The sequence below is a fragment of the Euprymna scolopes genome, chromosome 23 (genome assembly GCF_053919585.1).
Source record: "Euprymna scolopes isolate OS-2025 chromosome 23, ASM5391958v1, whole genome shotgun sequence".
Lineage (NCBI taxonomy): Eukaryota > Metazoa > Mollusca > Cephalopoda > Sepiida > Sepiolidae > Euprymna > Euprymna scolopes.
The window spans coordinates 44,471,193-44,484,630 of NC_136504.1; the positions used below are offsets into that span (position 1 = coordinate 44,471,193).

General features: G+C 36.0%; 1 non-coding gene across 1 annotated transcript; it reads right to left on the bottom strand.

Moving 5' to 3' along the window:
* Window positions 1-12,052: 12,052 nt before the first annotated feature.
* Trnal-aag (transfer RNA leucine (anticodon AAG)) lies at window positions 12,053-12,134 on the bottom strand. The gene has a single exon. It is a non-coding gene; the product is annotated as a tRNA-Leu (tRNA).
* Window positions 12,135-13,438: the final 1,304 nt, after the last annotated feature.

Genomic DNA, 13,438 nt, shown 5'->3' on the forward strand with positions numbered 1-13,438 from the left:
AGACGTCACTTAAAGCATCTTACGTCATAAGAATGTTATTCTTTTCATCCAATCGGATTACAAGGAAAAAAAATCCAAAAAATGTTGTTTTCCGAAGGTCTCCGTCGGGTCGATTGGAGAGGTATAAAAAGGGCATTTTTGCGCCCAAACGGGCAGTCAACACCAGCACACACAGCTCGCCGTAAGCAGACCGTTTGACTCCGTCACCGCATGACGTTGACCTCGTGTGCACACCACACCATCATTCGTTCTCGACAGACTTTTTATCTTAATGGATATTTTTTATCCTTTTCTACCTCTTGGCTAAAGCAAGCGATGGACTTTTATATTGTTATTCCTTCCTAAAAAAAGACTGGTTATTTCTAACCAAGAACTCTTACTTGTCTCCTTCAGAACATTCAATTAATTCAGTCGAAGGACGTTCCTTGATTATTTCAATAAATAAAAAAAACATTCAATTAATTCAGTCGAAGGACTTTCCTTGATTATTTCAATACATAAAAACATTCAATTAATTCAGTCGAAGGACTTTCCTTGATTATTTCAATACATAATTCCATTAATTCAGTCGAAGGACTTTCCTTGATTATTTCAATACATAAAAAACATTCAATTAATTCAGTCGAACTTTCCTTGATTATTTCAATACATAATTCCATTAATTCAGTCGAAGGACTTTCCTTGATTATTTCAATACATAAAAAACATTCAATTAATTCAGTCGAAGAACTTTCCTTGATTATTTCAATACATAATTCCATTAATTCAGTCGAAGGACTTTCCTTGATTATTTCAATACATAAAAAACATTCAATTAATTCAGTCGAAGAACTTTCCTTGATTATTTCAATACATAATTCCATTAATTCAGTCGAAGGACTTTCCTTGATTATTTCAATAAATAAAAAAACATTCAATTAATTAAGTCGAAGAACTTTCCTTGATTATTTCAATACATAATTCCATTAATTCAGTCGAAGGACTTTCCTTGATTATTTCAATACATAAAAAATATTCAATTAATTCAGTCGAAGGACTTTCCTTGATTATTTCAATACATAAAAAAAAACATTCAATTAATTCAGTCGAAGGATTTTTCTACTTCATCACATATAGATCTTTTTATACCTCAGTTGAGGAACTGTCTTTTTCATTACATGGAAAAACATTCAATTATCTCAGTCACAGGAAGAGACTTTCGACCAAGAAGAAACTTTCTTATCTCCACTTTCATTCATTTACAATTTTTAAAAAATAAATTTTGTATTTTATTTATCCATTCTCGTCTCAGTCATCTTTGCTTGATTGTTCAACTCCATTTTACACTTGATTTTATTATCATTATTATTTTGAGTTTGTGGGATTTACATCGACACCCGTTAGCCCCGCAACAATATATACTGCTAGTATATATATATATATATATATATATATATATATATATATATATATATATATATATATATATATATATATATCATCAGTAAAAAGTGAATGTTTTTCGAGCTGAATAAACATGTTAGATTAAATAAAAACACTAGAAAATTATCCAGTTAGGTAGAAAAGTAACTTATCTTGACTATGATAACATTTATTTTTTATATATTTGTTTTTTTTTTCTGGGCAACATTTTCGAATCCATGTGTACAGTAATACAAATCCGAGATCCCTAGATGTAAGAAAACATTCTACTGTAATAGTTTCTTCCTCAGAACTTCTAGACTTTGAAATTCCCTTCCGAGCTCCTGCTTCCCCAACTGTACTGACATGCAAAAGTTGAAGTGTAATGTGAACAGAAATCTTGCTGCTCAACTCCCTACATAGTATCCCTACAACGTATATCCTTGATAGTAGCCCCCTGCATTAAAGTGGCACTGTGTCGTGTTTGGGATGAAAATGTAATAAAAAATAAATAAATAAAAGGGAAAGGAGGAAAACAATAACATCAACATTTGACGTATTTAAGTCAGGAGGCCAGTATCTTCAGACAGCCTTATCTGGTAGCACCAGAAAGAATAAATAAGAAGAAAACTGTGAGACGTTGCTTGTAAACAATGTCTTTCTCGCTTTAAGATATAAAAAAAACGGAAATCCAAGTCATAAATGAACAAAGATCGCCAACAACAACGTTGTCTTCTCGTCAGCTGAGACGTGATCACGTCAGCTCATCCGAACATACGATCGCCTACACTAAATCAAACCAACCCCGTTATGGACACAATAAACATGTTGTCACCAGCTCCAAATCCTGTCACCTAACATATGTAACGGCCTTCTCAGGACAGTTGACTAGAAACAAATGTCTTGTCACCGCCATCTAACTGCGAAATACAACCACCCACCCCAAAAACCGACGACAGGCAATTCGCTTTACAACAACTGTGCCAGAACAGATATCGGTCTTTGTTTCGACCTCCAGATATGTGAGACGCACAGATATCGCTCTGGGGGAGTTTGTGGACGAATTCGGGCGACACCCATTACTCGGTGCTATTTTCGGTTGATATATACCATCAAAAAAGTATCTACATTTTCCTTTGGTTTGATTTTTTTTGTTGTTTTTTTTTCTTTTACAATACATGAATCTTCACATTAGAAACGCAATTATTCCAATATTTTTCTCGATTCCGATGAAATTTCCGATTACGATTCTTTCAAACCATCTAAATATTTAATTAAAGAGTTATTATTATTTTTTATTTTTATTTGCATTTTTTTTTTCGGATTACCGTAAAACCCATGTAATGGCAAGTGTTTTTGCTAGCGTAAATAATACATTTATGGTATATTGATTTTTGTTTTACTGGTAGTTTAAAATCAATAAATATTTCTTATTTTATCATCAGTACCAGCAATGGAAAATTAAATCTTAAAAAAAAAAAAAAAAAAAAAAAAACATAAAAAAGAATAAGAAAAATATTGGCAGTTTGAAAACATAGTTTCGTATTTGATATATATTGTAGAAATAGAAAGTCAAATAACGTGTTTCTCCAAAACATAATTATTTATCTTAAAGAATAAACAAGCATTCGATTCTTTAAAAAGGTCTTTATCAGTCTCTGATTTTTATGTTCATTTTGTAAATCATCTTTCCAATCGATATTATTAAATCTTTCGTGGATAGTAGTCCGTGGATGTGTTAGTCACGATTGGTTTAAATGTTTTTTTTTAAATTACTTACAAAAGATAAAATGTCAGAACCTGATGAAGACTTTTTCAAAAGTCGAAAACGATGTTTATTAAATTATGAAAACAATTTCAATTAAAAATGAATTGAAAAATGAAAACAATTTCAATTAAAAATTAATTAAAAAATGAAATCAATTTAAATGAAAAATTAATTGAAAAACGACAAACTATATTCTTGAATAATTATTAATAATTATTGGGCAATTTTTAGAAAACTTTCAGAAAATTAAAATTAAAATCAAGAAAAAGAAATGCTTGTTGTAAGGTGAGTTTTATGAATAAGAATTTATTATTTTGAATAACAAACAATTTATAGCAAAAACATTTTAATATATTTTTATAAAAAAATTTATTTTATCGACGAGAGGGTTTTAAATCAAGATAAATTAATCTTATTAACATATTTTTTATAATAAACCGATGATAGCAAACGAATATTGTCTTTATGGATTTTTTTTATAGTAATCTAACAAAGCGCATATGGGAAAATATAAGCAGCAGTCGAAGGATGAATAGCAAACGATTATATTAACATCGGCGCGTATGAAAATTAGGAAGTATGGGCGAGCTGGCGTGTAAATAAAAAGGGGAAAAGCAAGGACACCACGAGAACAGATAAACAATGTCAGCGCCGAAGGAGACTGACGTGTAAAGTGACGGCGAGAATAGGCCGGTTGTGGCGAACGTGTGGTCCGAAGAAAGAGAAATGGACCAGATAAAATGGGCATGTGGCAGCGAGAGACTTTTTAAGGGATAGTCGCGACGGGGATAAAGAAAAACGGTAATAAACGACTTGTGCTAAAAAAAGAAAAAGAAACCTAATCGGATTTATTTATTTGTAATTGCTTTGTTTGCTTGTTCCTGCAATGTTACAGTAAGATTAAGACCTTCAGCGTTTCGGTACTTTCCTGCGTTTTCCGTAAACTACCCGGATGATTCGATGATGGCATAGTCCTTATACTTCATAACTACCCATTTTTGTCCATACATTTTTGTTATGCAATGGATGTCTGGGACCATCCGATACATAACGGTTAAAAGAAACCTTTTTAAGAAACTCGAAAGGAGGGCATCGAATATCGATTGTCCACCAGACAAAGTGACAAAAGTAATTACGGCGTAAACAGAAAAATCGGACGACGATTTTTTGTTTACAAAGTAAAGTGATTGTGGGGGAGATCGCATATTTTGCTGGAATGGGACATTCCTTTGCGAGAACAAAGAAAGATTAGAATGTCCTGGAAAAAAACAATTATGGTCAAGGCTGGAACGTGTTGTAAAGACACGTGCAATAAACAAAAACAATAGTCGCCCGACTAAGAAAAAATGGGTTACTGGAGAACTGGGTCAAATGCAAGCAATGCATTTGTAAACAGAGCTAAAACTTGCCTGGAAATTGAAGAATCAATTAACGACAATAAATTAATTAATCAATCAAATGCAAGCCAGCGGAGACCGTAATAGTGGAAAATACGGGAACAAAAAAATCCTGTGAATATAACGATGTGATTTTTGGAGTCAGAGAGGAGAAGTAGGTCTGAGGACCGCCGAAGGACGTGCGATTGTCGAAGTGAAATCGCGTTCTCCCCCCCCCTCCGATCGCTCAATGAAAGGAAAGCCAAGCCACAGAAATGAACTATTTGATAAAATGCATGTAAGGCTTTAGTTAAAAATACATTTTATACGAAAAGCAATCGTGACTTACGTCTTTCCTTTATGTTCTGAGTTACGCCTGATCGTTATGTGCATGTCAAAACTTTGTTTCAGATATCGTCGTTGTTATGACAAGGATGGACAATTGATAAGTCAGCTCGAATGAAAAATGCCCAGTCAAGGGGGAAATAACCATGCTGTCTTAGCAGTTGCCATGACAACCGTTTAGCTCGGATCGTAAACAAGACACTAGCGGACGATCAAGGAAATTGACGGCTACTACGTTTTTGTTACAAACCTACTAACTACGACCGTTCCCAACCTGGGGTCCTGCGCAACGTAACATTTTGAACTAAGCCAGTTTTTTTGTTTTTGTTTTTAATAGGATTTTCAAAGTTTTTTTTTTTCATTTACATTGTTATATATTATATGAAAGTTATAAAAGTTATAAATTGATCTGTTTATACAGTATTAGCTGGATACCCGGTATTGCCCGGTCGTACAATACGTTTAAACATGATATTTCAATTCATGCAGATTGTGTATTATGATAGAATCAACCCTCTATTGAATATTATATATTACGAGGAATAATTTGCCCAATGGACTAATTCGCAAAAATCAAAAAATAAAAACAATAATAATGATAATCTCGTTCATCAAATTCCGTCTGTGCTTGTTTACAATATCACGTCAGCTGATATTTTGGCCTGACGATGAATGCACTGGAAAAGTACCTTCTGATTAATAATTAGTTTTAAAATATTCAAACGAAGAAATGATTTGCAGCGATTTTAAATGGTACCTCTTCTTTTATTGTAAACTGAACTTATTAATAAGAAAAAAATAAAATAAAATGGTGAGGTACACCCGAGCTTGAACAGGGGGATCATTCGTATCTGTGCCTAAAACTAAACTATCTAAAACATTCCATGAACAAAGTTTCTTTTCTAGAGCAGCATGTGGGATTTTATACCGCAGGGCTGCTTTCTAACTGACTACAGTATGGTTGTCTTCAAGTCCAATGTAAACAATTTTTTATAGCTGCCCTTTTAAATAACTAAACTTTACCTAATTTCCACTATTACGGATAAGAGGGGACTGAAAATTGCATTGTTATGATGATTAAACTTATGCATTCATGACTTGAGAATTTCATCTCTCAGTTGCAGATATTGACGGTGTGAGTCACACCGACCGCTTTACACTGTTTAATCTTTATTTTCGAGTAGCTTTCATGCCTTGATAAGTGATGAATACTATGTTGAAGAACGTTCGTTTTAGTACATACTTGATGATTATTAATTTCAATAAATATTAAAAAGGAATAAAAAATTAATGAATGTACAATTATCAAAGTTACGCTGGCGCGAGAAGCAATAAACAGACACACACACGTGGAGTTACCTCATGATATCATTCATATACGAGGGGCATTCCAAAGGTAATGCCTCCTATTTTTTATTTCACCCAAATGGATCAGAGATGATTGCAAATTGCATTATGATGAGTAAACATTTTTATGCTGCCGAATGGATAAGAGTGGTGTAAAATTGCACTGTTATGGTGATTAAACTAATGCATTCATGACACGAAAGTTTCATCTCTCAGTTGCAGATATTGACGGTGTGAGACTCAAAGAAAGCAACCTCTGTCATGAACGTGCGTTAGACGTGCGTCAGACGCAGAGATGCGTAATTGAATTCCTTCACGCAAAAAAAAAAATTAAACCAATCAACATTCACCGGCACTTGTGGAACTTTATGAAACCGATTCACTTGATGTCAGCACAGCTAGGAGATGAGTTCGTCGATTTCAGAGCAACAACAGAGATGTGAGAGACAAAGCGCGGTCTAGACTTTTACGACCGAGTCATGAAAAGAGGTTGACAAAAGGGCATTGAGTATGGTGATGACTACGCAGAAAAATAAATTCTGGAGCACAAAAGGTCACTCGTTTTAATGGTACCACTATCGTCTTCGTAGCTCTTCAACGTTTTAGATTTTGAGTTTAAAAAAATGCAAGGTCTTACTTTTGGAACAGCCCTCGTAGATTCTTACGGTTTTCATCACACTTTTATTAATAAACGATGTGACACACCATCAAAACGTTGTCTAAGTAGATTTCCACCTTTAATAAATAATTATATATTATATCGACACTTTTTAAGATTTCATAAAGTTGAATTTCCTTGGACAAAGCAATTTCTACTTATATATAAAAAGCACTGTCTGTATCAGTGTGTGTATGTGAGAGATAGAGAGAGAGATAGATAGATAGATAGATAGAGCGAGAGAGAAAGAGAGAAAGAGAGAGAGAGAGTTAGTTCCCTATGGACTCCGAAATGGCAGAGCTGATTTTCATGAAATTACTTCATATGTCTGGGAGTGCATTAGGTTTTATATTGGAATGCCTCGGATAAGTATTAAAACTCGATAATCGAAAAATCTGATTAAAAAAGGAACAGTCCGATTTTGAACAAAATTAACATCCTATAAAGCCTCACCTTGCAAGTGCATTTGAGAAGTATCATCATCACACAAACAGAAGGGCCCGGCGTATACAATAAGCAATAGGTTCTTTGATAATACAGGGGCGCGTTCGAAATGAATGTTTCTGTTTAGAGCAGTACGGGGCCATAATACTTGACTTTTACATTTTCAACTTTAATTCAATCCTTTATATAAAACTAGCGGGGGTGCCTGGCGTTGCCCGAGTGTTTGGAGAGAAAAAAAGTGTTAGTTGGCAGGCAAGGTTGAACCCTCGACGCGAAGGTGGAAAAGAAAGTGAAAGAAAAGCTGACATCTTACCGCTACGCGATGATGCGAGAGAAAGTGAAAAGCGTTCAAATTTATTGATCCCAATCAAAAAGTTGGCGAGTTCACGCAGACGCAGTAATTAAGGTCTGGCTGCAGGCCAGTTAAGTTTCCGCTTTCTGCCGTTCCCCACGATGTTGGAGAAAATCAGCTCCCCACAAAAAGTGGGGGGGGCTCTGGCAGTAATCCAAATGAATAGCAATTGTCTGATATGAAGGATCCACATGGATCAAAGCTAATTGACGACCAGCGAACACCTTCGACTAAATTAGTTTCGCTTTATTTATACAAAAAAGACCAACAAACACGTGAAAGGACGGAATAGAGGGAATTTTAAAAAAGTTTTTCAAAATAAATGTAGAGATGACGTCCGTTCGTAAATCGTAGATATTATGATCTAGCAAGTATAAGGACAGTTCTAAATAAATGTAACGTAGTCGAATAAAAAACAGCCTTTCTTGGGCACAAAAAAACGCGCGCGGCCGTTTGGCCATTTTTATATATAGATAATTTTCTAAAATCTATAGTAGTTTCTCTACAGTGCAGTAGTACAGTGTCGTAGACAACAATGTATTATGGACTAAGTCACTGCGAGAAGGTATGTGAAGTTTACTAACGTGCACCACAGTGGATCGCCAACGAGAACATGCAATCAATTGATTTGATTGAAAAATTTGAAATTTCACCGACTTCGATGACAATAAAAATATGGTATGAAACATTCGTTGATCATTATTTAATACCGGACAACGTCGGGTCTTCCTGCTAGTGTTGCATATATGTAAAAAAAAAAAAAATCTGTATGGTCGATGTAAGAATGTTTGAAATTTTACCAGGAAAGCATTTTCACTCTGACTTGAATGAAACCGTTAAAGAAAACTTTCGCTAAATTAAATGAAAATATGCCTTTTGACTCAATCAAAAATAATGCGGTTCGGAGTTTTCCTTTAGGCCAAAAGCCACTAGATTCTTGCCCATTGTTGAGATGGTGTGTTCTCTCTTAGTTGAGCTATGGTCCATATAATTCTGTAGAGTTCTAGGAGGTTCACTTTCTCAGACTTTATCTTCTTACTCTTTTAAAAGGGGTTAAAAGAGATTGGACCTAATAATTCACTCCCGTTCGTCCGTTTGTTCACATTTTTCTCAATAACCACGGCTTGAATTTTTTTGAAATTGTGCACAAACATTAGTCATGGTAAATATTAATTTTCCTAGAACGGAGTTTTCGAGATAACTCTGGTTGTCGCCCTAGGCGGGCATTATAGGGATAAAATTGTCCCAAATCGTTTATCCGTTCATCGGTTCATTTGTTCCAACTTTTCTCAATAACAATGCCTTGGAAATTGGATTCTTTGGAAATTTTGCAGAAACATAAATCAGAATGCGATTCAAATTCCATCCTTTACTACTGCCTGCTTCTCGGACTTCCACTCACAACCTGTCACTCTAATTCTTGCACCTGCTTCGACTCCAGCAGATTCCTTCAACTCTAGCGGTTCCACGCACTCTTATAGTTTCCAGAAACTCCCGCAGCTGTCAGCTCAATCTTGCATCCACCAGCGATACTAGCCATCAGCTTCAGCGGCCCTTGACATCCAGCCTCCAGTTCCAGTGCTCACTGACATCCAGCTACCCGTTTCCAGTGCCCACTGATATCAAGCTACCCATTTTCAGTGCCCATTGACGTCCGGCTACCCGCTTCCAGTGTCCACTGACGTCCTGCTACATGTTCCAGAGCCCAATGATGTCCAGCCATCAGTTCTAACGCCTGGTTACGTTTCCAGCACCAGATCCCGTTTATACGACCTGGACCTACATGAGGCACGTCATCCTACCTCAGGGACACGCGAATTTCAAATCCGTGAAACGCCGAACCAGATACACGGGTTTTATTGCCTCACAATTTACCGTTTTCTCTTGTTAAATAAAATATACATATCATCTTTATCCAATATCTGTGTTTGTCATCTCTTTGCCATTGCCGATAATGTAACGTAGTACACACGTTTACACACGTGTTAATATGTAGACACTCGGGACCCAACACGTTGTAGACTGTCGCAAAGGAGACATATATAAAGAACACAAAAGAAATTCAACTCGCTGTTTCAGGTTTTATGAAAATAACTTTATTCCACATTCTCGCTCTACGCGGGACTTCTCGCTACGGCTGTGACGACACCCATGTCTCTAATGTTATCGTGATCCTTTCGAATGCGTATCCTCGGTCTGCGTTCTTTATATCTTTCTTTACCTCTTCGTCGTGACGTCACTTCATACACAGCTCGACACTTGCATACAGTCGCCATACGCCCGTCGGTGCTCTGTTACCGTTACCTTCTTCGTCGTACGACCAATTGACACTATCACCTTTCACTAGACATAACTTACTATTAAAAAACAATAACAGAAAAAAAACAAATCTATTTCTGTTTATTGAATTCCAAATTAAAGATGAGAAAACAGGCGGACAGACACAGAAAACAGTTGTTCTCGGCAATCCGGGACAAGATCAAAGTGTAGTATCTGATCCGGCAGATACTGCAAGCTATGACTAGCTATGACTAGCAAAGACCAGATGTGGGGGCAACCCCACATGCCTGACCTTTAACCAGCTCCCATTTCCCACCTCTCGGGAGCTGGTCCCCTTTTTCCCTTCCCCCTCCCTTCACTCCTCACATTAAAAATTGGCCTTGTGCCTAATTTGCTCGGTGGGGGAGCAAATAAATACCATCTGTTCCGGCAGATGCTGCAAGCAAAGACCAGCTATGACTAGCAAAGACCATATGTGGGGGTAACCCCACATATCTGAACTTGGTCAAAGTAGGGATCACCCTACAGACCACAGTTACTATCCAGCTCCCATTTCCCACCTTTCGGGAGCTGGATCTCCCTTTCCCTCCCCCTCCCTCTCTCTCCACATTAAAAAACGGCCTTGTGCCTAATTTACTCAGTGGGGAAGCAAATAAATAAAAAGATCAAAGTGTAGTATCTGTTCCGGCAGATGCTGCAAAGCTAAGACTAGCTATGACTAGCAAAGACCAGCTATGACTAGCAAAGACCATATGTGGGGGTAACCCCACATATCTAAACTTCGTCACTGAAGGGGCAACCCTTCATACTAACAGTTTCTAATCCAGCTCCCATTTCCCACCTCTCGGGCGCTGGTACCCCCTTTCCCTCCCCTCCATCTCCACATTAAAAAACGGCCCTGTGCCTAATTTGCTACGTGGGGAAGCAAATAAATACAAAGATCAAAGTGTAGTATCTGTTCCGGCAGATACTGCAAGCAAAGACCATATGTGGAGGCAACCCCACATATAAGACCTTGGTCAATGTAGGGGCAACCCTTCATACCAATTGTCACTATCCAGCTCCCCTACTCCCCGGGGAGCTGGTCCCCATTTCCCCATCACTCCTCACTTTAAAAATCGGCCTTGTGCCTAATTTGCTCGGTGGGTGAGCAAATAAATACTCCTTGGTCAATGTAGGGGCAACCCTTCATACCAATTGTCACTATCCAGCCCCCCTACTCCCCCGGGAGTTGGTCCCCATTTCCCCTTCACTCCTCAATTTAAAAATCGGCCTTGTGCCTAATTTGCTCAGTGGGGGAGCAAATAAATACCTTAAAGGGTAGTATCTGTTCTTCACATGCTGCACTTCAATTTCTTGTTCTCTTTCGGTGACGGTGATATCCTTCACGACTGAGACAATTTTTTATTTTTGTTCCTTTTCTCCACGTTAAAAAACGACCCTGGTGTCTAACTCTGTCCCGTGGGGAGGCATTGTAAATAGGAACACAGAAAACAGTGTCATTTGTAAGAACAGAAAATACTCCTTACTAGAATTCGAAGTCAATTTTGTACTTTGTTAAGGCAGAAAGAATGCGCGCCGTGCCACCTCTCCAGATGTGGTAAAAGTCAAGTAGATTATGAAGCGTTAAAATGATCTAAGCATTTTCCCATAAACTTAGGAGCTGTTTGGATATAAGCCTTCTATTTTAGATCTGGTGCGAAAGTCAATCCTAAGAGCTTACCATTGCACAAGTTAAAATTTCATTTAGATCAGACAACTGGAAGTGGTTCAGGGTCATTACTTATTGAACGTCCCTCGTAAACGTCTGATATACATGGATTGATTCGATTTATGTACGCAGGAAACGTCAACCTCAAAAAAAGTCATTAACCTACAGAATATTTAAGTATAGGGGAAAAAAGCACTCTCCAAAACGAAGTACACACATAACGAAGGCGCCAGAGATTTGATCGGGCAGAAATCAATCGAAATATTAATGTTTCCTCAACTGAAGAACATTACTTTTAATAAGTATGGTATGCTCATTTATTTTCAGCTCAAACATCATAAATAATAAAAATTACAAGATTTAAAACAACTGGCAGCGGTGGGATTCGAACCCACGCCTCCGAAGAGACTGGTGCCTTAAACCAGCGCCTTAGACCGCTCGGCCACGCTACCTTAGACAGACTCAATACGAGTAGTATTTTTTATTAACAGCTACATAGACTGCGTTTTGTCGTATATGAATTAATAGAAACATCACGCAATCCTCAATGAAGACTTGTCGCAGTCGCACCTGCTTGTTTTGCATAGATTTATTGTTTACTTTTTCACTTTTTTCTTTCATTTTTTGTCTGTTTGTTATCTATCTGGTTTTATTTTACTGTCTTACGATCATACCAGCATGCAATATATTTTAAATAGGTCATCCATTAGAGTGAAATAGTCATAAAGAAGCTCAGTATATTTATCTAATAAGCATGTTTTATATATATATATATATATATATATATATATTATGTTTATTGTTATCAAATACTAGAAGGCCATCCGGCGTTGCCCAGTCGAAAGATACGCTTAAATACATTTTAATTCATGCAGATTACGTTTTTATTATTATATAAAGACAATTCTCTTTCGATTTTTGCATTGAACTTAAATAGTAATGGGATCAAAACTATATATATATATATATATGTATGTGTGTGTGTAGATAGATAGATAGATAGATAGATAGATAGATAGATAGATAGATAGATAGATAGATAGATAGATAGATAGATAGATAGATAGATAGATAGATAGATAGATAGATAGATAGATAGATAGATAGATAGATAGATAGATAGATAGATAGATAGATAGATAGATAGATAGATAGATAGATAGATAGATAGATAGATAGATAGATAGATAGATAGATAGATAGATAGATAGATAGATAGATAGATAGATAGATAGATAGATAGATAGATAGATAGATAGATAGATAGATAGATAGATAGATAGATAGATAGATAGATAGATAGATAGATAGATAGATAGATAGATAGATAGATAGATAGATAGATAGATAGATAGATAGATAGATAGATAGATAGATAGATAGATAGATAGATAGATAGATAGATAGATAGATAGATAGATAGATAGATAGATAGATAGATAGATAGATAGATAGATAGATAGATAGATAGATAGATAGATAGATAGATAGATAGATAGATAGATAGATAGATAGATAGATAGATAGATAGATAGATAGATAGATAGATAGATAGATAGATAGATAGATAGATAGATAGATAGATAGATAGATAGATAGATAGATAGATAGATAGATAGATAGATAGATAGATAGATAGATAGATAGATAGATAGATAGATAGATAGATAGATAGATAGATAGATAGATAGATAGATAGATAGATAGATAGATAGATAGATAGATAGATAGATAGATAGATAGATAGATAGATAGA